Source organism: Channa argus, chromosome 21, assembly GCF_033026475.1.
Source record: "Channa argus isolate prfri chromosome 21, Channa argus male v1.0, whole genome shotgun sequence".
In the NCBI taxonomy this organism is placed as follows: domain Eukaryota; kingdom Metazoa; phylum Chordata; class Actinopteri; order Anabantiformes; family Channidae; genus Channa; species Channa argus.
Window position 1 is genome coordinate 14051255 of NC_090217.1, and position 27737 is coordinate 14078991.

Consider the following 27737-nt stretch of genomic DNA (forward strand, 5'->3'; position numbering starts at 1 on the left):
CAGTTACAACACTTGGTCTGTGGATAAATGGAGCTTTATCTGTCTAATAAAAAATCACTATGTGGGGCAAGTGTTGTACCTACTTTTTTTCATCCTGTTGGATGGTTTTTGTCCACTAGCTGTCAGCATGTCCCTAAACAGTGGAACCTGTTTCGCACGTTGATTTGGCATGAATTTTTAGGCCGGATGCCCTTCCTGCTCCAACCCTCCCATTTTATCTGAGCTTGGGACTCGGGGGCACACCTGGTGAGGTGGGATGCGAACCTTCTACATTCGTAATTCAGTGGCTTCTGCATCCCAACTCAATGGTCTAAGCCACCAGGCCCCCATTTTGGTTGCTTCAGTACTTTTATTACTTTTCACTCATACAGTGATGGGGGAGCTGCTATGCAGCTGGCCAAAACTCACCGGGAGCAACTAAGTTGGGGTTCAGTGTCTTGCTCAAGGACACTTCGGCATGTGACTGGAGGAGCCTGTGAGATTGGACAACCACTCTACCTTCCTTGCGCCACTGTGGTGCCCAGAATATATTTATTTAAACATTAATTTTTCTGTCCATTAACTATTTGATTAAACTACTAAGCGGTGAAGATCCTATAAATAAGTTTAAACTTGGTGAGGTAATTTGATAAGCCTGATTCATTGGACGTGTAAAATTAGTGGAGGGCTTAGTTGTTCACCTGCAGAAGGATTCAGGAACTCACCACTGCTTTTCACTTGTACATACTGCACATTTGTAAATATAAAAAATATGCTCACTGATGCACTTACATACACAAAATTCCTTCTCTCTCTGTGTCTGTCTCTCACAAACACACCAAAACACAAACACACACGCACACACACACACACACACACTTATTCTTCTCTCAAAGTCACATTCAGTCCAGAAACTGAACATGGACACAGCTAATGAAGCTGGGGACAAAGACAGCTCATTGCCTGTGTGAAAAACAAACTGTGGATAAACATTCAGATCAGTGGATCTCCTCTTGGCAGGCCTCAGCTGCCTTTCTGCCACATCCAGTCGCAAAACTGCCACCCTCCTTTCCTTGTTCCAACCCAACATGTCTCTCTTAAACATCAGCCATTAGATAAACACACACAGACACACACACACATGCAGTTCCATTTATTACTCTTTAAAAAGGTCACCATTTTCTCTGGCCAAGCGCCCTGTGCTATTGATAATTTTATGCATAAACAAATGGCAAATTTGTGCCGCATAAATATGTATTAGCAATTAATAATGGTGGTGTGTGTGAGGGGACGCCAGGTGCATGCAGAGTGGGGCTGGATAGCTGCTGGTGGAACCACCGAGCTAGACTGGTGGCTTTATGCAGCTAGCTGGTTTCATTGTCTGCACAATAGCCACTAAAGCACACACAAACACTGAGACAAGCACACATACAAATACATACACTACACCTACATTTTATACTCACATAATTAAGGTACACATACAATTACAAAATGAACACATACACAATACACATATACAGTGTTTTACACCTTTGTGCAGTTTAAATATTACATTTAACACATTTCCATGTGAATAAAAATCTGCACATGTGAACACACACTAAGACAAGTCAAGGCTTGTGCACAGAGATAGGATCGACAGAGTGATGACTTACTACACCAGGCTTACTGTCCTCTCCTTATTCCGCCTGGAGAAACAAGTATTCGTGTTGTCTTTCACACACCACTACTAAAGTCAAGCATAGGCTTCAGTGGCCCTTTACACAGTGGTACTTTACATACTTGCTGTCAGGTTCTTGAGAGTAAACATATAAGTAACAACTCCACTAGTAGTGGGTCAAGCAGAGCAGGTTGTTGATTGAATATAAATATATGGCATAATAACAATGAGAAAATCTTAAAAAGAAAATATAAGCATAAGCAAAAAACTACATTATTAGAAATTAATTTGCAGAAGATGAGAAAAGAAAAAAAAGTTTAGAGACATTTCTGAACTATCTACCAGCTGAGCTACAGTTGCCTCAACCTTAACTTTTATTTTGAAATAATCATTTTGAATAATAGAGAATATACGCACAGAAAACTGATTCATCCATTTTAAATAGCGTGAGACCCACCTCTTCTTATAATGCACTCCAGGGCGACTCTACTAACCATTTCGACCTCAATAATAAACAGAGGAAAGAATTATCACCTTCCTGACAGTTTCAACTTACAAACTGTAAAGTATAACATTGTAAAAGTAGAATTCAAGCCAGAGCTGCTGTACTGGATTGTGCAGGTGAACCTAATACAGTGGCCAGTGAGTGTATATACTTATATACTCATGACCTACATAAAAAAAGTTATTTTATATTTGTATAGGCCTCCATTTTCAATTTTGGACAAGTAAGTTTGGATTTCTGACAGTCAGTAAACATCTAAGCTATTTGCCCTAAGCGTACGAGTTTCCAAAAGCCTAACATCAAGCGCTGGAATACATAAAGAGAAATTTAATTGCATGCTGGTTTACACTCTAAGAGACTTAAGGAAATAACTAAGCAGTCTACTGTACTGAGAAACGTTTCACAAAATGCAGAACTGAAGAGCAACACACAGTGGGCAAATTGTGTCACTGTGATACTTAATTTCAAACATTAATTTGAAAGTATTTAAGACATGACAATTTTATATATTTTAAGTTTTAATTATCTAAACTTTGCATTTTAACAGATGTTTTACACAGAGCAACTAACAAAGGAGGGTTGCAGGGACGCATGTTGCAGTGATTGATGCAACTAAAGTAACAGCAGTCAACTGGATAACATAAGGATTCAAAGCAAATACAGAAAAAAAATGCCTGTCTTACTTTAGGACAGCAAAGAAAGAAATGCACAAGAAATTTAAAATGAGTTGCAATGGCTGTGTTTGTCCATTTGTGTATATGTGTGTTGTGTTGCGTTGTCTGTCTGGCGTGGTGAGAGCAGACTCGCTCCCCCGTAGAGCACAATCACTCTGTTTGGCTAAACACAATCACAAAACCTTAACACGCCTTTCACACTGAGAGACTGAGAAAGAGAGAGAGCATGTATATATATATATGTGTGTGTATATAGACACACACACACACACATTTTTCGCCTATGTGCACTTGCAGGACAAAAGGCAACCCCATCTGTTCCATTGTCACAAGGTCTTTAATACGGATCAGATAAACATGACATTTGGGATGAGTGGCCAAGCTCAAATTATAAAGTCTGACCTCAGACCCCTGTCCACTATGGTTTGTGAATGTGTGTTTATGTGTGTTTGTCCTCCTGTTACTATTTAAAGGATTTACCTCTGTATATCCCACTTATGTAATCTTATCACTATTTCAATCACGTCTTTGTCCTTTTTAGTGTCTGTGCTGCCATTGTGTGCACCATTTAGTGTACGTGTGTTTGTGTGTCTGTGTGTGTGTGTGTGTGTGTGTTGCAGTAGTTGTATAACCTGCTCCCATTCTCCAAGGTGCAGAGTAGAGCTAAACACAGTGGATTTGTAGAGGCTATGGGAGGATTAGCAGCCCATTGGCCTAATCAGGAGGTAATCAGACTATTCTCTATCATGACAACGATCAGCCAAGAGACACACATCTGCCTATTGAGCTCAGCTCTAATGCCATAATAGTGATGAAACATCTGGTTATTTAGAGCTCAATGTAATCAAGAAGAGAGACTGGGGCATATGCAGATGGCAAACCTATAGTAATTATCTGTTTCAGGCCCACAGTTTCCCAGGCCACACTGCTTCGGTAACAATGAGTTCACACTGTGAGAAACGAGTCACTGGTCCTAATGAAAATGCACGTGGTTTCTAGCATTTTTAACAGAACTTTTAATCTGATAGGTACCTACACTGAGGTCGTATTTTCACAATGACTGGAAAAAAATCGAATTGATGCCTAAAAAGCAGGAACTGTAAAAACTACTATCATCTTAAAGAGCCTGGTTTTATGGACTCTTCTGACAGATCTTTTTAAATACTGAGTTTATTTTAAACATTTGTGCCATTTTATTCACTTTAAGTTGTGTAGATTTCTCCAAATCCAACTTGACAAACAACCCAGACTCCTCTCGATCCTGAAGCAAGCTGTTTTTGAGGCTATTAACATAAATTTAGCATTACTCATACCTGCTCTGTTTGGCTGGAGGTGTGGCCTCCACATTCACAACCAGTGAGGACATGACCTAATGAATAATGCATATTTTTCTTGCTTTGCAGCTGCACTTATGTTATGGTTGCCACTGGAAATTTAAATAAAATAAGACTGTAGTTCCATAGCAATGTGCAAACTGGAGTCTGTTTTACACAAGCAATTCCCACTATTAGCTTAAGAGACTATTGACTTTAGCATTTTTACCCTGGAGGTTTGTTTTCCCCACGCCAACATCATTGTCCTTCCAGGTGAATTTCAGGTGATGATCTGCAGGTAAAAGTTTCATTAAGTCTAATTCGATCATAAATAATTTCATAGTTTGCTGTGTTATACAATTTACCATTTCCCCATCTGCTGGAGGAAATGCTGCCAGTGCTGCCATTATCCTGAGAATATGTTATGGCAGTTGAAAGTGGAGATAATTTGAGTTTTGAGACCACATTTGGCTTTTGCTTACAACTTTTATCACTGTTGCCTCTTTCTTTTGGTAAGGACCGCTGATCCAGCATTTAAAAAATCATATAAAATGACTCAAGTTAGAAAGGATTCTACTACTATATAGGTTTCCCATGTTTTTTTATCCTTTTCCCTGCCTCCTTAAACCAAACCTCTAACCAACCACAACATACCACACTGTCTGAAGCTGCAGTGCACTGGGACAAAATACCTAATCTCTCTCTCTCTCACACACACACACACGTCAAGTTTAAAAAAGCCCGCTTGATACCCCCAGTGACTTTGTGAATTAATGTATGTGTGTGCATGTAGGGATATGTGTTTCCTGGCTGTGTGTGTGTGTGTGTGTGTGTGTGTGTGTGTGTGTGTGTGTGTGTGTCCAGTCAAATGCTTCAGTGGAATAAAAGAGCCATTGTTCACCAAGGTGGTCCCAAAAGGACCTTCAATCTCACCCCTCACACACACACACACACAAACACAGGTTTAAGGCCACCAGACAAACACACATAATACACGCTCCCCCTTGGCTAATCACAGCTTTGTGTTAGAGGGTGGCAGTTGCACAGAGGTAAATATTTGCATGTGGGATGTAAACGCTGGTCTCTCTAAATCAGACACACACAGTCAAAGTACCCTGTGCAATTCAGACATAGCTACTTCCTTCCTGTGGGGTGATGTTTAGTCTCCCGACACCGCAATCTGATTTGTGCATTTGATCTCATCCACTTCCTGTTTAGGCCTGCTCTGACCCCTCCTGGCTCAGATCTGGGATCAGCCTTCATCACATTCATGTCTACCACATGTAGGAGGGTTGATAACTAGTTTGTGATCAGATCTGTCTGCCAAGCAGCTGATTCATCCTGACAGTCTACGTCATCTGGCTCGATAGGAGCACAATGTATAAAAGAAATGGTGTTTGCAAAAAAAATGGACTGGAGCATTTGACTGGACTGTGTTTCAACATGCACACGCACGCACACACACGGACACAAACACACACACACACATTCTGTAGAAAAATATTGCATCATTTCGAGTTTTTTTTTCTCTTTTCTGTTTCCAAGAAGTCATGAACAAAAGGAAACACCATTCATTTCATTTGTGGGTATAACTTTTTTTAGCTTCCAGAGTGTGAATTCTTGTGCAGAGTAAGTCAGTCCTGGGTAGTACCCACAATGTTTCTTAATTTGCATGTCTGTGGTTTAAAAAAATACTGGACACAACAAAAAACATTATAGATCACAACCTTCCACACAATAAAATCCTTTTGACATTAAACTCATTTCACTTTTAATCCATTCATACAACTTTATTTGAAGGCCTAAAGGGAATTAACTAAGGTGTTCATCTGTGATATCCTAGGTAATAACTACAGTACATTGCTCTTAATAACTGGCTTTAGTATTTTAATCTGTCATAAGTGTACATCCCTTTAGATCTAAAAGACCCTTTAAATGATGATTTTTATGTAGAAGGCCACGGTTAGTGTCATGTCACACACCATCCTTACAATCTTTATGGTGTTTTACTTATGTAACCTTTACCATAGCATAATTACTACACCATATTACCAATTTCTACCATTTAGGAAATTCCTGCTAGAGGGGCAACTGGTTACAAAACAAACTAATGAAGCCCCCTGCAACGCAGTCTGCACTCTGCTGTATACAAATGAATTCAAACAGCCAACGAAGCCTTACCTATTATTAAAAGTGTATATTCTGCAGGGTGGTGGAGTGGTTAGTGCTGCCACCTCAAAGCTAGAAGGGCCCTGGTCCAAATGTATTTTCTAGCTGTGGCCTTTCTGTGTGGAGTTTTCATGTTCTCCCAATGCTTAGTGACTTGACTTAGTAAAAATAAAGAGGCCTGAAATTAACCTTGAAGTCTTTGTGCCTAACCCTAACCTAATCACTCTGTTTACACAGTTGTGAACCAGTGGTTTTGTCTGTTTAATGCAAAAAAAAAAAAAATAATGTTACACCAGCAGCGATTGCAAGAAATGGGTGTAGTTTTAACAGACATCTGGCCCTTTTGTGGGGGCACTATTTCAACAGATGGTAATGTGGTGTTGTACAAAAAGGTACAGACAAACAACCTCTATGGGCATAAAAGGTTGCAGGACTTGTTCAAAGAGTCACTTGCACTGATGTGATCAAATGGTTCCATTCGCCACACCTGGAATAAAACAAACACTTAATGTAATGACAAGTAGCACCCCGACGGATAAATACCAAATCTTTGCCAATTTATGAAACCCTCCTGTAAACCTCTTGATGTCCAACCCAAACAAAAGTCAGCAAAACGCTTGTAACAACTTCAATACAACCGCATGATGAACATGTCACTCACGTATAAATGAGGTCATGGCTCCAGGAGAGGAAAAAAGAAGATCGCAAGGTGAAATACTAAATGTACTTAAACCTGAGACGCTTTGCCAAATGACTAAATGTAAGTCATGTATCTGTTTTACATATTCAGCTCAGGGTGGCCAAATACTGTGAAAAAGAAAGGGGAAGCAAAAGAGAATGTGTCACAAAGAAAAGCATTTAAAAGAAACAGAAAAAAATAAAGACATCAGATGTAAATTTGATTTTGCTATGGTTACACTTGAGAAATGACACATCCATAACTGTGGTCTTGAAACATTGTTTTTTTAACCAGAGTTTTAAACTTCCCAATTTGGTGTCAGACAAAAGTTTGCATGTCTCAAGAACATTTTCTAATAATTAAATTGATTTATTTTCAATAAAATATTGTGTCAAATTGTGGGGCATGTTTGTAAACCCATTCTCAATTTTACTGTATCCCCCTACTATCAATAAATGTAAGTTTTCCTCCAAGTATCCTGCAAGATACAATGTAAACTGCAATGGTGAGATATGTAGCAAATGCCATTTACATTAAGTCCTCCTAACATGCAATATGTACAGCATAGTCAGGCATGCGTAGGCATGATGTTAACTTCTTTACATAAAGTCTAAAATTGGCATATATACAAACACAAGCAAATTGTATTTCAATGAAATGTGTGTGGTTAAAGTGATTGCTGTGACACGTTCATTTAACATTTAAAATGTGGAGCTATGGATTTGCTGCTAGAGTCAACTCTCCAGCTCAAGTCTGTATTTGATAAATTAGACAGTCACAGTGATGGAGGTCAGTTGTGGGAAAGGATACACACTACTGGTTGTGTTTGAATTTTGTCCTGATAGCTGTAGGCCAACACACACACACAGACACACAGGCAGACACTGCATGGTTCTCTGAGAGCTCTCTGGACTAAGAGATCATGAACTATGGATTTGTTGAGATGGGATCCATTGCAGATTTGCCCTTTTGACCTAAACACCAACAGCTATATATTAGTTTGTACAATATCGTTTCTTATGTAAAGTGGAAGTGGACAAAAATGGAGAAAAAATAGACTTTAAGCCCAGATTTACTATGGCTACACTTTCAACCAACTACTGGATCAAAATTCCCTGTCTATTTGTGAAAGATTGCCTGTTTACCAGCATATTCATGCAGCTATCCAATTAGCTTAGTATGTAGCAGTAGTGCAAACAATCATACACATACAGGTCAGAAGCCTCAGGTTATGTCTATATCAAACATCAGAATGGGGGAAAGGTTGATCTCACTGACTGGCCTGATTACGAGTGCTGTAGAACCTAAAATCCAAAAATCAATTAACCTTTTTCATGGTTCCTTCTTCACAAAGTCTATGGGTTTTCAACTAAATGCCTCAAACAAGGAGTGTGATTAACACAACTGTTCTAAAAGCTGATAAAATCACCCCTGTGAAGCTGCTGATCAGCTCAGATGTTCATAGCTATAGGTGCAGCTCATCAAAACGTTTACATCTTTAAGCCATCATCTCTATGATAACAAACTGTTCAATAAGAAAGAGACAAACCAGATTTGACTAAAGCCAAAGGTAATAACGGAAAAGAAAAACCAAAGCCAAGTACGCCTGTGGTGGCTGATCAGGCTCTGGCTGAAAATCACAGCTAAGGGACTAACTCAGATCTGACAACAAATCAACACAGTCAAGGTTAACAGATCACGTTGATTGAAATGTAAACAGATGCTGCCATTTAAACAGGACCATCATTTGGTAATGAAACAGGCTACATTTTTAAGAGTTTAATAACTTTTTAGGCCAATGTCTCTAACCATTTACTATAAATGTCTCTCTCCTACGCACAACCACACATGTATACCTCATCCAAAGTGGAACAAGGGCTTTAATTCTATCTCAACATGGTAACAAACACTATTTAAAAGGGATTAATTCCACAAGAGGATTATTTTCCTCATTAGAGATAATAGGAAATAGGCTGGGGAATGGTGGACAACATTTGATCTTGCAATCAATCTAATCCCAGGTGTAACACATGTTGTTATTCAAAACCCAGCTGTTTATATTTGCTTTAGCTATTACTTTATGACACTGTATTGTTTGTGTTTTCCTACCTGCTCTACTTTACCTGTTTTAGTTGTGGGTGAGTGAACGCTGATGCATTTCTTTAGGCAGCAGATGTGCCCCCTGGCCTTTTCCTTACAGGGAAAGCATTGATGTCAATTTTGCTAACATTTATCATTGACTGACATATCCAGTTCATGAAAGAGCATACATTTTCTGTATAACAAGCAGTGTCACACAGGAAGATCAAGGGCAGGGTTAGTTACTGTGGCACAAGCTGCAAAAGATGTGTACAGCTATAGAAAACTTAATGAAATATTTTCATAAAAAAGGCCAAACCCATCCATGCACACTGATTGACTGTTGATTCATTATCTACAGAGTTATAATGGGATCCATGAAATCACAGTATTTTATTCAGAATGTCGAATCCCCATCTTTATTTTTCAAATAATACAGGAATGCAGTAAAAGTCATCTGGATTCAACAGGTCATTTCTGGGCCTGTGGGGGATCTTGGCCTTGAGTTTAGTTTGCATTTGTAGATCGATTGTGGGGAGCCTTATAGTTTTTTGAAGAGCCAATCAGCTGACAGGCTTGGTGTAAGATGAAGATCCAGGTGATTCCTCTGACCTGGAGTGGAATGAGGGCGCATGAACCAAGTGCACTGATCTATATATTGGATAAGTAATTAAAAGATATACTTCTTATTTTATAATGTTTTTACTGTTTATTTATAGAGGTAGACCTGGAATGGTTTATATAAAATAATTTAGGCCTAACTGTGGCATTGTCATTAAGGATTCCCACACTGCTGTGCTGAGGCTGGGTAGGTTTGGGTGGGGGATATCAGTATGATACTGCTTTTGTGTAATTGTACTCTTACTTGTAAAATTCTCCACAATAGCCTCCCCAAGGCAGAGGTGTTTCTGTGGTTTAGAGCTGTTTTAATATAATCAATATCAACAAAAGTAATGGCTACACGCACAGAGTAGACAAATTCTCTGAAGCCCACTTAACATGAATGATCCACTGTACATCTTCATCAGCTCATCCCTGAAACTGAAATACACGCCAACACGCACACAAAAACAGAACAGACACGTAAGGTAATCAAATCATGAAGCTCTCTGTATTCAATATAACTTCATCTCCCTCTGTTTTGTGTGCTTTCTTTTTTTAAATGTTTCCGCACTTAGTGATGCCCAAACAGCTTGAGTTCCTCCAGGTGAATGTTGACCATGTGTGGACACACATCTGCCTACAGTCAATCCACCCTCTGTCTAAACAGCTTCAACATTTGTTGATGAAATCACCTTAAACTCACAAAGTAATTGCATCAACAAGTTTTGTTACAAGTTACATTTTGTCCTTTGTTAAGTTGCGTTAAGCTTGTTTTAGGTCTTCGTCTTGCTGCATATTTTTAATGGAAGCCTCTGTAAAGTGCCAGACAACATGTTTCTATACGCCTGTGACTGCATTCTGCTGCTACCATCCTGAGTTATATCATCTATAATAGATCATAATAATAATAATAATAGATAATCCTGTTCTAGAAGCAGAATCTGCATAAATTGGTCACTTCTAAGGCAGATGCTCGCCTTTTGTGCTGCAGCATGGTATGTGATTCCACTACATGGTCACTATATAGGTGGCACTTGAGTTAAACTCATAGTAACAGCACCCCATGCATGTGCAAATCATGGTCTACACAATAACAACAAGGAGTAGAAAATATACATATAATATATATAATTGTATAATATTCAAGAAGCATGAGAACAGTAAACTTTTCCTAAAAAGTTTCACGCCAGCTCGTTTTCCATTGAAAATTACAGCACACATTTAACCTGTTTACATGTGTAAGTGGAATGGTCAAAACCATGCAGTGTAATTTCCTTCCCTGAAAAACAGCAGTCATTTGACTAATCAAACCAAACCAAGTATAAAGGTGAACAGCAAAATCCCAATAATTAATAATAAATTAACTCTGATTGTTAATTTTACTCTCAAAGTTAATTTACAGTTTAAAAACTTTGACTCTTACAGTCCACTTTGTGATAGTTTCAGTTTTAGTCAGCCATAGATGGAAAAACCAGGAAGCATCACTCGATGTTGATTATATGTCTTTCATCCTGCCATTCTTTGCACTCTTACAAAAAGCCAATTGGTTTCTTAATAGCTGATCACAATTAATTACAACATTTTGAAATGATGTGAACACAACCCAACAGTAAATTGCCAATATACGGATGTTTGCTTCCCCAGGAATAAAGGCAGGGCACCAGTTATTGTTCCTGGGGAGAGAGAGAGATCCACATCAAAAACTTCACAAAGCAGCACTCTTCCAATGAACATTCAGCAGCTTTAATCAAAGTCTCCACTATCATCGCTGACCTGGCTGTTCTCCCAAGGGAGACACAGACCCAAACCGGGTTCTGCACTTTAGCAGAGCAGTAGATTGGTGAGATCATTGCTGGCAGCCTGGACCGCATAGGGCTGAAAACGTTTTGAAAAACGGATTTATGGGGCTGCCTCCCGCCTGGTGGTGACCTGTTCACTGTGGCCAGTTGTACTGGGCATGGCAGGGTTTGTCCTGTGCGGGCTGGGTCTGGTCGGCTCAGCTGTAGCATCGTTTCTGTGTCTGTGGAGAGGCTGTGTTGTGCCTGCAGGGAGGCCAATGCTTATCAATGCAGTGCTTCCCAGAATTTCACCCCAGCATATTGAACCCATGTGTTGAACTCCGACGTTGTACAAGTGGGTCTGGCGTTTCCGTGTCCACCAGCTGATCCGCATCTGCCAGCTGATCGAGGAGTGTCCACTTCTGTTGACAGCTGTTTGCTCTGTGGCTTGGTTCACTGGGGATTCCGGTCTATCCTGGTGTGTGTGGATATGAGGATGGCTGCGCATGGAGTGGACCGGGGCACCGGGGGCTGCCGGCTCTGATGCAGGCGCTTTGTGGCAGTCAGGTGTGTTCCCTGTGGGAACCTTCCGTGGTGAGTGTTTAACATTGTTCATTGTTATCTCCACCCACTCCACAACCAACAGACAAAATTAGAAATCAGATGTTTCACAGTCTAAACATCTGCTTTGCAATTCTAATATTGACTTTATTAGTCTTTCAGAAATGTAGTTGACACAATCGTCTTCAGAGGCTGTAATAACTATGCGTCGTTACAATGTGTACAGAAATGGCAGGGCTCAAGGGAGGGGTGGGGGGGTTTATTGTATGTTCAAAGCACTTTAAATTGCAGACAAATTGTATGGCCAGAAAAATATCCAACTTGAGTGTGTCAGTGTGGACATTTCACTTTTACCTGCAATGTCAATCGCCTTATTTGGCCTCATCGTAAACCATCTGACAAGCTCGATTTCTATGACAAACTAAAACTTCTTTTTCATCATTGTTATTTAAACAAAGAAATAATAATTATTGGGGATTTATTGAGGCCAGAAAAAATCAAGTCACAAGTCACTGACTATGTTAATTTCATGTAACTAATAGAACAGCCCACTCAGATAACTACACTGATGTACTTTTTGCAAACTGTCCTGAAAGAATTATCAAAACTTATAACTATATAACAGGTCTATCGGACCACAATGCCATTTTTCTCAAGAAAGCTCACAAAAATTTCACATATTCATATATACTAAAATCCTTTCACAACATAATTCCAAAAAAATCAACAGCAAAAAAAGTAGGTAGGTGAAAGTAGGTTTGCACGGAAAGTGATGACATAGAAAAAAGCAGCAACTTATTTTTCACAAAAATTTATGAAGTAATGTTAAACCTCACCAAAAGGGGGGGGCAACATAAAAGAAAGCGAACGTCGTTACCCTGGGTAAATGATGAGTATAGGAAACTGATGAAGGACAAAGATGAACAACTTAAAAAATCCTTGAAATATGGTCTCATTACAGATAGAAACTAACCTCCTTGAGAAATAAAGTCACGGAATCAGCGAAAGGCTATCCATTCCTCATGGATATTATTGATGATGCAAATGGGAATTGGAAAACAATTTGCCAAAATCTCAACAAATTAAATTGTAAAGAGAAGAAGGATGTAATAAAAAATTAACAATAGTAACAAATCCACTTACAAAAATTCTGTTCGTGAGATAACTGAACTCTTTTCTCCATCTAATTTGAATGTCAGGAACCATTGATCCTTCCCAGACTATTTTTAATATTAGTGAAATAACAGAGGTGGAAGTAGTATCTAAGAGCTGGATAGCAACTTTCCGAAATTATATAAAGACTCCCTATTTCGGCCAATACATCACTGTATGTTACAGTGCAGGTGATGACATGTGAACACACATAAAACATACTTTACAAAGTGGTTAGATGTTTGGATAGACCAACTGTGCATTCCTCCCTCCTGCCTGCACAGAATTTGCAGCGCCACCTAATCATTGTCATTACAGCAGTTTGAAAAACTGTTTCCAAACAGGCAATCAAAGCCTGTCCCGACAATTAGTGGAGGGGAAGATGTCTTTGTGAGCAAACGGCGCTTCTCCCTCCTCCCATTGCCACCAATCTGAGAACACAAAATCAGATCTGTCTCGTATGAGAACACAAAAAAACCTGCACGTGTTTTTGCATGTGTGTGATGTGCGTAATGTGTGTGTGCATGCACCAGTTGTTGGTGAGACAGCTTGACTGAAACAACCTGACAAAAAACATTTGAAGCAAAAAGGAAAAAAAAAAGAAACGCGCACACAACAACCTGTCAAGAGTGAAATGCCTCTAATTTTTCTGTCATCTGCCAGCCGTTTAACAAGACGAGAGCGCTCTGCCCCCACACTCCTTTAAGCCACAAGAGACAGAGATGGAGGGAGAAAGAAAAGGGGATATGGAGAGGAAAAAAACAAGGGTGGGAAAGACAGACTGAGCATCAGATATGTCTGTTTTCTATCTCAAATCATTCGACTCACTTAACCTTTCCTTTCTCTTCAGGTTGTGATCTTTCTCTGGTTCTCTTTATTGCCCCCCTCTTACCCACCTCAGACAGTGGAAGAACAAAGTGTATATTTGTAAGTGTCAAGAGAGGCAGGGTAATAAGCACTTAGCAATGGCCCTGTCTCCCTCAGACCAAACCTCCAGCTCTCTGCTTCAAGCTCTCTGTCTAAGGGGGATGGTGTGTATATAGTAAAGGTCCTGTTCACTTTAATATGGCACATTACACTGATGCTGCTGTCAACTTACATGAGAGCACAGGTGGTATGTGTGTGTATGTGTTTCTATTTCTGTGTATGGTGGCTTGTACATTTATTTGTGTGTCTGCATGTGTACATATACAGCAACATTTTGTGTGTGTGTGTGTGTGTGTGTGTGTGTGTGTGTGTGTGTGTGTATTGTACTGTACTGTCAGCTTGCCTTCTCTTGCTCCTCCAGCGGAGCTGAGGATCGGTGGAGACAGGCAGATAGATGAAATATTTAACTGTCGTGTGTTTAAAAGAACAACAGATGCTTTGTTCTGCTAATTAGCACTTAGCACAGAGAGCAGCTACAGCACAGTTGTGTGTGTGGATAAGACTGTTATTCAAACTCAGCTAGGGCTGTAAGCAGCACCACTTGACTTGCCAAGTCCAATCTTATTCACTTTCCACCAAACCTAGTGTTCCACATTGGGACTGAGCATTACCAAAGGTGTTAGTCAAAGCACATCATAACCGACAGTATATATAAACCAAAGTTAGTTAAGATTGAAGCACTACACTATCACCATGCTATACAGTAATGTGTTTTTCTATACTTGTGGAAGCTAAAGATGTAGTCAGTCAGCTCATTCTTTTAGTTTGTCAAATGCAATATACCCCCAACACTACCATTATATAAATACAATGTTTCACCTAGGTCACAATTAAATATTTTTTGCACCTATCAGCAACACTGAATCTTCTCTACAACTCCTATTTTGTCATCTCGCATCCTGGATTAGTGTGTTTGTCTTTGCCACAGAACTTCTTTCTTGTACAAAAACTATAAAAAGCACAAACAGACTGGTCCAGTGGAAGACATATTCCCAAAACATGTGGTCAAGATGCTATTTAGCAAAGTCTTTTCTGTACTGCTGTGACTATATCTAGTCACAAGTCAGTGGGAGACTGTGGTTTGTATCTACCAACTTCTTGTGTGAAGTACTTGGAATCTGGCATCAACAGGACTGATATTTAAAATGACCCTTGTTCTTTACGCCTTATTCAAAAGTAGCTATATGCTAATTTCCCGTCTTTGCACAAATTCATCACTCTCAAAATGACTCCATTAAAAGCCAGGCAAAATTCCAGGATCGCTAAATGGAGTGCGGGTGATGCAGCATGACAATACCAATGTTGTCAGTCTAAAATAAACACATAGGGAAGAAATGCAAGGGGAAAAAAGCTTATACAAATAAGAGATGTAAAAAGGATTATTTTCCCTAGACTTAAGGAATGCAGTTCATTTTGAGGTACAGTAGACATGCAGCTGCAGAAAGACTGCAATCCATTAGGAAAGCACAGCTCAGCCCAGCCCAGTCCGATTGCTTTGTCCTTATATAGGGCAGGATAGCGAATGGTCATATAACACCCAAGTCAGACTGACACAGCTAAACATAAATTAAGAAAGAGACAACGTGGGCTACTCTAAGAAAACACGAGGCTAAGGCTGTCTGCTCTGATTCTGTCACACGAAACAAAAAAGAAAACACTATAAACAATATAGGTCATTATAACAAACACTCTTTTCCTTTTGTTAGAGCCGTTTTCAAGAGTCATGTCATTCTCTGTAACAGTGACAGGGGAGGATGGGCACTGCCTGTGTGTGTGTTTGAGGGTGTGTGGTTGTAGTGCCTGTGCCCCCCTCCTGTCCTTCATCTGCCCAGAGATGCTCGTCTCCTCTCCTCGCTCTCCTCTGATGCTTAATCAATGCACAGGAAGTAGCCTTTCACACACAATCTAATTATATGGAAATAAAGGAAAACCAGGGGGCTCTATGCTAAGTGTACTAACACACACACACACACACACACACACACACACACACTGAAGGTGAAAGGTGAATACTCACTGTGACAGGGAGAAACAGAGCTGTAAGAAAGATGGAAAGTTACAAGCATAAGGGGTCTATGTCAAGTGCTACTCATATCCGCAGTAAGTCTGTAACTTATAAGAGACTGTGCAGCTACCTACCTACATACACACATAGACAAACACACACACATACAGATGAAGACACTAGCAACTTCTACATAATGAATGCAAATCTACATATCATCTATATTATTTTGTTATGGGTCTGTGTCCAATTATTAGGACACATTTGTGTCCAGATAAATGGAGTTGTAATCCTGTGCATGTGTGTGTGTGTAGTGTTGAAAGTAATACCTTGAAGTACAGTAGTGCAGGTTCAGGGTTAACTCATAATAAATCAGGCTTGTACAGCCATTAAAGCTACATAGGATACTGCCCGGGTATTTGTCTAGGGAATCATCCATAAAACTGTGACTGCTCAGCTTTGCATGCCTACTCATACTGCACTGTCACAACTCCCCCTTCTCACTGTTGGCTTTGGGAGTCACCACACGAGGATACATACTGTAATGTTGGAGAGAAATCATTTCACACTGCCAGGCAAAATTTGGTTGTTTCCGAGCTTCCTTATTGGCAAAGATGAAAATTTCTGAAACGCCCTGTATGTTCTTTTCAAGCTTGTAGCATCTGTTTTTTAATTCTGTATATAGTTGACTGGCTAAAAATATTTAATTAAAGCCTGTCTATTGATTTTTGTTTTTTATTTTTCAAATAGCTATATTTTAGTGGGAAAAATTGGTATTGCTTCTAAGGTTCAAAATCTTAGGATCGCTAAATTAAGCATGACAGTTTTCTTCCCCATGCTTTTTCCAAGACTGTGTGTTAGTTTACCGTAACGTCTCTCTTGCGTATGGATACAGCTGAATCTCTGTGGAGCATGATTAGTCAGTATTATAGAAATTTGACGTACACACCTAATACATATTAGACCCGTACACAACTTTTGCCAAAAAGGTCTCTACATTATTGTGCAGTGCAGAGTTTAGGGGAACAGTGTGTGGCAGTGAGCGTGTGCATGTCAGGATACACGATAGAAAGCAAGACAGGGAAGATCATGATTGAGTCGAGCATCCTGACAGCTGTCAGTTTAACCTATTTCAGCTGAGCCCCGCAAAAAATACACAGAAGGAGACATACATGTCAATTAGGAGCCATGGTGAGCTGAGCAGTAGTGAGGTGATTGGGTCACATGTTTACTCCCTGCAGCCACTGTCACCAACAGGCCAAAAATTTACCTGACACAGATAAAGAAACAAACACATGCGCACATATACAGTATACAATACTGTAGCATAAAGTCAGCAGTGTGAGAGCTTCTGGCAAAAAAGAATATATAAACACAGGTGCAAAGCCTGCAAGTACACACACACACACACACACACACTTGCACTCCAAATACATATATTGTAGCATCAGTAGCAGGTCATATTAACACAAGATAAGATGGGCATCTTAGTGTAAATATCCAATCTAATTTGAAAACTGAGCAGTAATTTGAAAAGTGAATGTAGCAAAACATGAAGAGAGGGGACACCAGTCCATGTCCAGCAGGGAGCCATGCTGGGCCACGTCATTAAAACAACACAGATCAGAGACACAAACGAGAAAAGAAGCATTGACACAGGAAGAATTAAGCGGATGTGGGCTACCGAAAGCTAATGTCGTGATAACAATACAACAAAAGACCAAAAGAAGAGAAAACAAGGGATAGATGGAGACAAAGTGATAAACTGTGTGTTTGTGTGTGTGTATTCATTATAAAAGTGTTCTGATTGTCTTGGCGTCCTATCAGGTGGCATCAAACCCATGTGCGATCTGGAGGGGGAACTACAAAGTGGATCCTGGGGCCCACAGAAAGAAACGTTTTTGATCGCACTAATTAAAAGCCATTTTGTTTAAAACAAACAGTCACAAGTCTAATTGGCTCTTTTCCATAAGAAAGGGAAGGATGTTGAAAGTGGAAGAACGCATGCAGGAGGGAGGAAGTGGTGCTGGATCAGAGGGAAGTCGTGCTCAGCCTGACACATTCACAGCTTCATTTAAAAGAAGCACACAAATATTACTTACTGTATTATTGCATTACTGTGACTCACAATTAGGATCACCTATTACAATCTAGGCATAAAAATTCAAAGAACAGTGTCGCTATGTTGAACATATGGTAATGTTAAACAGCCCCCTACTGTGCCCATTATTCCCTCTTTTTATATGTGACAGTGTCATGTCAACAAAGTCTTAGATCTTTAGTTCAACAAAAGCAGAGAGCTGCCTTTAAAGAGTTAATTTTTATTTTTTTATCTATGGATGGAGACAGAAACAGACTTACATGTAAATAGGAGACAGCGGCTCTCACACATTAAAGCCTGTACTAGATACAGCTGAAACACAACAGAAAGGCAACTGGTGGAGCAAAAAAAACATCTGATGTTTTAATAAAGCGATCGGTTTATAATTGCAAATTTGTCAATTCTGCGTGTAAATACAAAACTGTCAATACATTAACAGTGGGCAACACTTAGCACTCTTGCCTCAATCTTGGTTGGGAGTTTGCATGTTCACCCCGTGTTTGCTCCGGGTGCTGCGCAGTTTCCCCTACTGCTAAAACACATGTGTTAGGGACCAGATCAGGTTGGCCCATAGTGGCCGTGCTCATTCGCAGTGGCTCGGGACTCCAACCCTCCATCTGATCATCTGATGGAATTTCTGTGTACACCTACATGTATAATGACAAATAAAACATGTTTCCTTTACATTAAATAGCCATTGCTGAAACTATACTGGCCATAAGCATCATCAAAATTGGATTTGATTCCATAAAAGCTTTAGGTATTTTAATTTTAAAGAGTTTTGTTCATGCTTTCTCTACAATTATACTTAGCTAAACCTTTGTGAGGCACAGTTGGGCATTCAAGCAATAACAATGAGGTAAAAAAAAGGTGTTCACTTACATTGTGCTTTTGTACCTCATCTAAACCCAAAGCCCTTTCCATTCACCCATTCACACTCACAATCACCACACATTAATGGGGAAACAACCATGAATCCAGCCTGACCTGAATGACTTAGTTGGGGTTCAGTGTCGTTGCTCAAGCACACTTCGACACGTTTCGGAAAGGCTTCTGAACTCCTTGACAAGCTGGTACAATACTGGTAGTATTGTTCAAAAACCTCTTAACCCACCTGCGACTGGGGTGCAGGAGGTAGAGTGGTCGTCCACCAATCTACCAATCTTGGTTTGATGCCCAGCTCCTCCATTTACATGTCAAAGTATCGTTGAGCAAGTGTGTGAATGTATGTGTGATTGTGAGTGCAATTTTCATTTAAAAGTTTGTATACTTCCTAATTATAAATACTGACAAATTCATAAAATGTATCCCTGTCTTGGATAAATTCAACAAAGTCAATGATATAAAATACATAAAACAGAACTTTTCTTTTTGTCAGTATCACAGTGCAAACGAATTCCTGATAAGCATTTGCATTAAGTCACACACTGCACATGTGTACACACACACACACACACACTGACACACACCTAGGGCGTAACAGGGAACAGATTGTCTCCTTCCATCTCTGAGTCATCACATCATGGCCTGCAGCTCTGGCTGAGTTCACACTGTTCTGCTAAAACTGACTGAAGTTAACTGAGCTAAACTGGATTAAACTGGGTGAAGGAGTCTAAACTGGACTAGACAAACATAGCATTTAACATAGTGTAGCATAACATGCATTTTTTTTCCCCCATACATTTAAAACCTTGACCTTCATTTGCACATGGAAGTATTATCCAGAATCCAGTGTTACTGCTTGGGATATTTACAAGCTGTCACTTTATACACACAACCAAGTTACTGAGAAGACACAAATCATTATATTTTGCTCACTCCCAAGGCCCTAAAAAAAAACAAAAAAAAAACCATACAGTCTTTTGCAATTGTGTTTACAACTATGAGCTGCTTGAATGGCAGAGGCGACAGGGGCCAATTTTAACAACATACACAACAGACTACATTAGAGCTGCGATTCCATGTCTCGCCGCAACACAAACATTCACTTTATCTATATGATAATAGGAGGGCACTGAGCTCAACATGACAACGAGAGAGACACAGCACAATGCCAAACGGCGCCTGCAGACAGAGTGATCTGTGATGCAATCTGCTCTGAAGAGAACAAGAGGGAGAGGAAAGTGAACAGAAGAGGGAGATACACGTCTTTATGTGCAACACAATTTGGATTTGGATGGATTGACAATGAAGCTGTCAACAACAAAGAACAGACAACAGCCTATTGTTAAGGGAGATATCTTTAGAGAAAACACTGATGCTGAAAAGGGGATGAAATACAGGAAGCACTGTGATACAAGAAAGTATTGACAGCCTTTACAATCACAGCTGGTGAGTGGAAGTGGAGTATGATTATAGACTTGACACAGTTTGGATGAATAACACTTTTTGTCGAATGTTTAATATATGTTTGAACGAGCAAGGCCCTGTCTGTGTGGAGCAAATAGTGGGAAAGTTAATGTTTGCACCTGCTATGTGTGGGTGTTTGGTATCGAGATCATAGGAAGGGTTTTTCTTAGCATAAAGATCAGTGAACACCTTGTTTGGCTTTAGCCAAGTAAATGAAATACACCTAAAAATACAACAAAAACTTAAAATTAAAATGCAATTTGCTAGTTTAATTGCTAGCTTAATAAGAGGAAACCACTGTGCACTTGTATGTCTCTGCCTACCAGTGAGGTTGCAGTTTACGTGACATATACGGTGATCAGTTAATGCCTGTGATGTCTTTCAGGTGATGTCATCATCATGCTGGTATTAAATGTGGCATTAAACAAAAACAAAAAACTTTGTGCTAAAAACTAGCTTTGGTATTAGTGTTTTTTTCTCCAATGCTGACCTGCCCACCAGTGGACAACGAGACACAACGATCCAAAAAAATAGAGAGCAACTTAAGTAGAGGAGAAATCACAAAGGAATTACACGATCTCTTGGCTCATATGATCTATTATTAATCCAATTTTGTATGGACACTTAAATTCTTGGGGGGTAGAAAAATCACATTGAGCAAATTAATGAGGTAAACGTAATGATCTGAGATGATCAAAGGATATCAGTGTTGGTTAAAGTACCGCCACCAATTAGTAAAACAAGCACAGGAAAGCGACTAAAAATATGCACCAACACAGTTGATGAAAAGATAGGGTCAGAGAAAATGGACTAATTTCACAAATGAAACAACTTGCACAAAGACATGCCCATGTGTGTCTGTGTGTGAGTGTGTGTTCCAGAATGGGGGGTATGCGGTATACAGGTCATGTTTAGATTCCCCCTGAGTCTATGAGCAGAGAGAGTTAGAGAGGTCCCATAAGAGCAGCAGGCGAGAAGCTGGCTTTACTTTGATAACAATAATAAGGTATTTCTCTCTCTCTCTCTCTCTCTCTCTCTCTCTCTCTGTCTCTCTCTCTTTCACTGTCTCCTTTTTTATCCTGCTTTGGCACAATGAGCACTGCCGATCTCGTTTGATCCATGAAAGAAGCTCGTTATGTTTTTTTTAAAGAGTCTGATGCACAAAGGAACAGGAGGGGGAAAAAAAAGTTAGAAAGTAAGCACCCTCTGTCCAACTTGGACTTTGGTTCATTAGGAACGCCTCAAGGGGTGAGCATCTTTTTGGTTCCTGTTTCATTATTTTTTTCTTTTAGGATCTTTTGATTCTGTTTTGTACTTTTTTAAGGGGTGGGGAGCTGCTTGATGAACTGACTGAATACTATTCATGGTAAGAGTAAGTGTGTACACAAAAATAATCTGTCTCACTCATTGATTGTCAAAGGGTAAAAAAAGTTATTGTATACACTATCATCTACTCACTCTCAACTAAAAATCAGAATAACAAGCCTTCTGGAAATACAAAAATTGTGGTTTGGGTACAAAGCACTGGCGGTTTAGAAACAATCCAGTCTGTCAATGTCCATTGGAACCTACTGTTATGCTAAACTATCTACATGCTCTTGGGTATGATAAATTAGAGCAGCTTCCCAATGTATCAAATATCATCGCTTTTTATGTCCCTTGGCATCTTATATTGACACCTGAATATTGGACTGTGCAGGAAAAATTGTGCCTGCTTGTTGGACCTCTGGCTATAACATGCTGTGTTATAGTTGAATAACTTCAGGGTAGGTTAATTAAAAAATAAAATACATAAAATCTTAAGGCGATAGTAAGGATTACACATGTACTTCCTTACTAATGTGAATAACATTGTAATAGTCACCATTAAGGTGCACACGTTACACTGGAGTCAAACCACAGTCTGCTATTTGGATGTCCGGTGTCACAAAGGGGTAAATTTAGCATCAGGATGTAATGCCAAATAACTCATTTCTATTCAATTCAACTTTATTTATATAGCCAGATTCAACACACAGTCATCTCAAGGCACTTCACAGTATAAAGTCGAGACTATAAAGATGTACAGAGAAAACCCAGCACTTCCCCCTTAAGCAAGCCCTCGGCAACAGTGGAAAAAAAAAACTCCCTTTAATGCAAGAAACCTCCAGCAGAACCAGGATCAGGGTGGGCAGCCATCTGCCTTAATCAGTTGGGGTGAACGGAAAGTAGAGGCTGGAACTGGACAAAGCACCACTTTTTGACGCCTTGGGAATGAGAACGCGATGGAAATACAAATAAAATTAAAAAATTACAATAAAACAGTTGTAACATCTTTAAAGAGTTTTATGAAAAAATTCAATAATGCCAAGTGTTCACTGTGGAAGGTGAATACAAGTCACCTATTACCACATGTTTCTGTCTATAACATAAGAAAACACACAATAAAAAAACAATTCATTTATTTGTTAAAAATTTGTTAAATGGTTTTATTTATAAGACACTGACTGTCAAGTTACGTTTTTAAGGCCAACAGAATGTCCATCTAAGACAGGCATGTGATGTAGAGACATCAAACTATAAATGCCAAATTAAACATCTCAGTTTCATCTTTTGACACATTGTACTATTTACAATTAAACATTTTTCAAATGGTTTCCAAATTAAGTCGCAACTTTTCTTGAAATGGGGTGGGTGTTTACATTAGATGTATTAAATTAGATATTTTTGATAAAATAGAACTGAATGAAACCAGTTTTCAATTCTTTTAGGCTAAATGTTCATGATTCATGACACAATTTAGACTCAGAGACACAAACCTAAAGCAGTATTTCTACTTTTGGTAAGAAAAATTTACATAATACATGAAACAGCATTATACTAACAAAATCATGTGGTAAAATAATCTTATGGGCTAGTTAGCGGAGTAATTCTTATATGTGATCGCTATGTATTACTTTGATTATTCAAACATCTATCACTCCCAAATTGAACAGTTGACTTCACATTTTAAGTACGCAGCATTGGTTGTTCATAGCGAAATCATGTTTTGGGTGAACAAATATTTGTATGTTTATTTATGTAAAAATCATGACATGACAATGAGACACCTACAGCTCAAAGACAGACACAAGGTAACAGGACTACTCAGAGAAATCAGCTTTCTGAGGTAATCAGGGAACACGGTTTACATGAAGTTAAGAATATTGGTTACTGGAAATCCGCGTATACATGCAGCAGAATAACCTGATTTCTCCTCCTCCTCTGAGTTTTTTTGGAAGACTGGCAGCCTGGTAGCTCATGGGTAGAGCAGCAGGATCCTATCCCAGCCTACTCACCAGGTGTGTCCCTGAGCTAGACACTCAGCACCAATTCCCCGGGTGGAGGGGGAGAAAAAGCAAACATGCATGGACACAGGCACCTGGTCCACAGTCTGAATTTCCAAAATCCACGGGTGGAAAGTGACTTATTTAGACTTCTAGGAGGCACGGTCTAAATTAAAGTTTCTGTCGGACCTTAGACGGGCTTTGTTTTCAAAATGAGGCAGCATCGCCCCATTAACAATCTCTCCCTTAATTCATTTTTTCACGCAGGTGCTTTGCAGCTTGCTGGCTGCAGCCTTTGCTTACACACGTGCAGTCAGAGAAAGCAGATTAGAAACCTGGTTATGCGTGTGGTTATGGTTTTTCGAGCCTACATTGGCACTGACTAAACACAATTGTGCGGCCCGTCGAGATTGCAATGTGTGGCAATTAAGCTTGATACAAACTGTAATTAACACGACCTAACAACACTGAACTTATGACAGCACTATTAGCCTTTAGCTAGTGTCAACTGTGCTGATATTGATTAAACTGCATTTGTATTGATTACACTTTCTTGTCAAACAACTCTACACCCAGTCACCAACCAAAAAACAGCAAATATTTGTACTGTTCTGGAACCAGTTACCACTGGCTCAATGCCAGTTCTTTCGCTGTCAAAATGTACAAAATGCTTTAAAGCAGGGGTGCCCACACGTTTTTGGCTTGTGACTTACTTATAAAATGACCAAGTCTCTCTACCTACTATAACAATACAAAAATATATTTATTTATGAAAATATTGAGTATTCTTTATATGCACAATATATGTTGGTGTAGCTTGCATAACTACATGAACGCATATTTTTTCATTACCTTACTCTGATTACAGTAGCGGCTGATAGCCAGACTCAAGCTGAGATTTTAGTTCCTTCACCTTTCTTCTTCTCAGTTCGCTTTTCGGAGGGAAGTGAGTGTCGTAGTTTTTATGAACAGTCCGAAAATGCCGGTATAGCGATGACAGAATGGCAGATGAGGCAAACGCACTTCGAAAATGACATCGTGAAACAAAGTCCACCTTCCACTCCGTATGGAAGTGTCCAGCTCCCCCACTCATTTTTATACTCTTTCTTAAGTTTCAAAGAAATAAATTGGAAGCTATCTCGCTAGCTTGCTAGTTTTGCAGCACCTGGCGCCGATGTAGGCATGCACATGCGCGGTGACCCATGTGTTACAAAAGGTCAGATGTCAGACTAGCTGCCCTGTACGTATTTCAAGTGACAAATTTCAAAGTGAGTGTTAATTCCACGCGATCTACCCACACTACCTTTGCGATCGACGCATTGGGCACCGCTGCTTTAAAGGCACTATCCGACCACTTCAAGTCTTCTGACACTTGAACAATAGTGGAGAACTATTCCACATTTCAGTCAGCTCTTATATTTCATTTTGCCATAAGTTAGACCAACATACTTTGATAGAGAGGGAGGAAGAGATGGATATGCTCCTGAAAACCATTACATGTTAGGGGATTTGTTTACTTTCTTGTTTCTTGTATAAGATCACATTAAGGCACTCACATTCAAATAGCCTGGCTTTCTCACCTGAGCTCTCCACTATATATGTATGTGTATGTGTGTAAGAATGAAAGAGCTCCTCATCAGTCGCATTGGGAAAGTTCCATTCACAGACTGACAGATGTCTCTCTCTGTCTGACTCTTACCTGTGTCTAACAATGTGACTTGCTCCTTTGCCCCCGGGATATGCGTACACTGACTCCAACAATCTTCAAGATATAAACAAACCATGAGTGATCGACTGTGTATTTGTGTACATTACATGCTTGTGTTTTCATCACCATCTAAATCTCAGCATAAACCAATCCCTGAAGCTTCAGCCCTATAACAATATGCACTGTTGCCATGTTTGGCCGACCACAATAAAAAGTGGGCTCTAGCAACAACTGATACAGTTTAGACTGTTTTACAAATGAACTCAGCCTCAGACAATGTCCAGAGTTGTGTTTAAGACACCTAACACACAGTGGGAGATCATCTGAATCAGAAGCGTCCTCAATGAGGGTGGGTGCTGGGGGTGAGAGTTCCATGAGTTGACAAAATACATAAATACAGTACATAAATAACTAATGACTGAAGTGGCTTAATCATAAACAGAAAGGAATGACCTGCCAATCAGCAGTGTATAAACTTTTGTGTAACTGGTGTGACAGATGCTTACTGCATAACAGCTGATCAGATATTTTTCTATAATATAGGCATTGGATGATACTTAGGATGGATGAATTTAGAAATAAAACAAGCAGCATTCTCCTCTATCTGTGAGAAGGTGATGCTTCACTCGAGGTGTATTAAGGGACAGCATAAGAATTTAAAGTGTAGGTCAGTCCTGTATCAGTAAGGCTGTTTTACAAACAAATATTGAAATACTAAAATCCAATCCAATCCAATATTTGGGTCCACCCGTAAAAGATAAGCATAATAAGGCCATGAACCATGAAAGTGTATTTTAGGGGGGATTGGTTGAAGTTAAGGAAGACAGATAAAGCTTGCACCAAGTTCCATTCTTAAGTTTGACACATAAATAATAAACTTTCTGTTGTTTATTCTAAGATCTGAAATACAAAGAAAACTTAAAAAGCTAAAGAATTTAAAATCAACCACTTGGAATTGAACTTGTCTAAATCTTTTAGCAATGACTTTGACTGAGAAAAAACACATTTGTTGTCCTTTATAGAATGGAAAATTAAATTTCCTAGAAAATAAGTAATGAATCTAAAATTAAAAAATTCCTTGGCACTAATAATGATGTACAATCCTACTTAACTTGTTTAAAATCTGCAGTTATATGACTGAGAACTATACAACCCTAAAAACCTCATTTTAACTTTTACTACGCCAGTTTTTCCAAAAATAACAAATACATATAGTAAAGTGTTGGAACAAGTATAAATGTAAAGTATCTAACACAGGCAGTTTCTTTAAGACCACTCTTAATCCTCTAAAACCACTTACACATTTCTTTTTTTAAAGTCATTATGGACACCAACATCACAATTAAAGCCACACGGGGATGCTGAAACAACATCAACAAATACAACACACAAGCTCTTAAATTCCTACATGAATCTCCCTCTGTCTCCTAGACTCATCCAGCAGTTCTCTCCTGCTTTCCAGAAGGCAGGGTGGTGATTGGCGGAAAAAAGCCTCCCTCAATCCAATCCCTAATCCCCAGCAGGCTTTAAAACATATGAATGAAGGACCACCGGTGGAAGCTCTCTCACCGGTCTGTACTGAGCGTTAGTTTTCCTTTGCTGTAGCTGCAGAAACAGCAGTGACAGAACCAGTGGAGAGGAGATGGTGTATGGGTAAGGCAACACTGTCTGCCCTGCTCTGTGCACCCTGTGCCTTGGAAAGCCGAGTCATACTGCTGTGGCTTCAACAACTTGTGCATGGTGGGAGGTATTTCTATGTCTACAGTATAACAACTTACCGGATGCTGCGTTGTTTAAGGGAATGTCTTTCCTGTCACTCTGTGTCTTGGTCTCTTCCAAATAAAGGCAGAGAGGTGATCGAGGTCGGGGGAAGGTGCTGCTGCTGTTGGTGATGGTGGCTTGGTTGCTCACATTGATTTGTGTCACTTCTGTGTCTCTCTCTCGCCACTCCACCTCGTTCCCGCTCTCTCTTCTCTCTTGCCTTCATATTACACACACATGCATGCACACACACACCAAGGATTGTGCAAATTACACAACGCTGACACACCAAGGGGAGGCAACTTTAAATTGTTTCCTTTCCTGAACAGACACAGACACTGAGCCAAAATAAACCACCAGTACAACGAGTCAGTCAGGATCTCCAAGCTTCCTAAAACTCTGCCAATCCAACAATGTGTTAATTAA

At 39.6% G+C, this 27737-nt stretch overlaps 1 protein-coding gene across 1 annotated transcript in view; it reads right to left on the bottom strand.

The window, feature by feature from the left end:
- sox5 (SRY-box transcription factor 5) overlaps positions 1-27477 on the bottom strand; it is a 206959-nt gene extending 179482 nt beyond the window's left edge. The window contains exon 1 of the mRNA XM_067490294.1: positions 27329-27477. The gene's annotated coding sequence lies outside the window, so the exon portion shown is untranslated. The remainder of the gene's footprint in view (positions 1-27328) is intronic.
- Between the last annotated feature and the right edge of the window lie 260 nt (positions 27478-27737).